This window comes from Octodon degus, unplaced genomic scaffold, assembly GCF_000260255.1.
Source record: "Octodon degus isolate 3935 unplaced genomic scaffold, OctDeg1.0 scaffold00160, whole genome shotgun sequence".
In the NCBI taxonomy this organism is placed as follows: domain Eukaryota; kingdom Metazoa; phylum Chordata; class Mammalia; order Rodentia; family Octodontidae; genus Octodon; species Octodon degus.
The window spans coordinates 4,580,927-4,582,518 of NW_004524736.1; the positions used below are offsets into that span (position 1 = coordinate 4,580,927).

The window sequence follows — 1,592 nt, forward strand, 5'->3', positions numbered from 1 at the left end:
AGAAATAGCAACCTTAGAAATATAAATTGCCTCAGGGCTGGCCAAATAGCTCGGCAGTTTGAAGCGCCTGCAAGCAGGTGCAGGGGCCAGGGATTGCATCCCCGGCCTGCCATGCCGGCCTCACCCCCAGGGCAAGCTGAGACAACTGAGACTGCGCGTTGTGACGCACCTGTAATCCCAGCACTTGGGAGGCTGTAAACAGGATAGTAGTGGGACCCTGAACACCCTGTAGACCCTTCCCTAAAATACAGGAAGAAAAAAAGAAAGAAATATATTGGCCTCAAAATGGTACATAGGCACTATTATTAATATGTAAGTACAACGCTAAAATATCAATAGAAATTTGGGTGAAGAAAACGTATAACTCTTGGATGAAGAAAACATATAACTCACAGAATATACATAACTATAAATAAATACAAAAAGTGTTTAATATCACTAGTGACTAATTTATAGAAATAAAATATAACTATTGCCTTTTGTATAACAATATTTTATGTGGTATTTCTAATATATGACAAGGGTGAGCAAAAATTGTACCTCAGGACCTTGGGAGATAGCTCAGTGGCTTAAGCACCTGCCTGGCAAGCACAAGGTCCTGAGTTCAATTCCCCTGTACAAAAAAAAAATAATAATAATAATACCTCCCCCATCTATGACACTGTTTAAAACATAAACATCTACATTTTTAATAATACAGTTTGGACAGTATAAAGAGATTTTTAAAAAATCCATAGCCTTTAACTCAGGAATTTTCCTTCTAAACATCTATCTTAAGGAAACGTATTTATGCAAATATTTATCTATAAAGATGTTCATTGCTGCATTATTTATAACAATGAAAAATTAGAAACAACCTTAATATTAAACAATTAAGGACTATCTATGTCATGTTAGATTATGCAAATATTGAAAGTAGTGAGTAGCAAACATCTACATAGAAATGTGAAATTAAAGAGTTCACATATTTTATATCAAATTTTACAAGATATATATCAGCAGGGGAAGAAAGAGTTAAAACAATTTATCTTTTCTTTGGAGAGAAGACAGCATTTTTTTCATTATTCTTAAACAACAAAATTTACCATTTTAACCATTTTAATTTAGTGACACCGTACACATTTATATTATTTATAACCATCACTAAACTACTTTACATAATTTTTTTTTAATCTCCCAGAACCTTTTCATCTTCCTATACTGAAACTCTGTACCGATGAAACACTAACTCCTCATTCCCATTAACCTCAGCCCTGGTTACTCTACTGTACTCTATCTCTATGAATCTGCCTACTCTAGGTACTTGTGTAAGTGGAATCATACAATATTTCCCTTTTGTGTCTGGCTTATTTTATTTAGCATATTTTCAAGGTTTGTCCATGTTGTAGCACATAAGAGATTTCATTCCATTTTGTGGCTGAAAAATATTCCATTGTATGTAACTTCAGAGCACATTTTATTTATCCATTCATCTATTAATTGGGTTGTTGCTGCCTTTTGGCTATTTTTTTTCTTCTGTATTTAGGGCAGGGTCTACAAGTGTGTTCAGGGTCTCATTACATAGATCCAGGACTTGTAGCGATTCTCCTGTT

The 1,592-nt window shown here is 34.3% G+C and overlaps 1 protein-coding gene across 1 annotated transcript in view; it reads right to left on the reverse strand.

The window, feature by feature from the left end:
* Rbm28 (RNA binding motif protein 28) overlaps positions 1 to 1,592 on the reverse strand; it is a 67,097-nt gene that overhangs the window by 14,428 nt on the left and 51,077 nt on the right. The window lies entirely within an intron of this gene.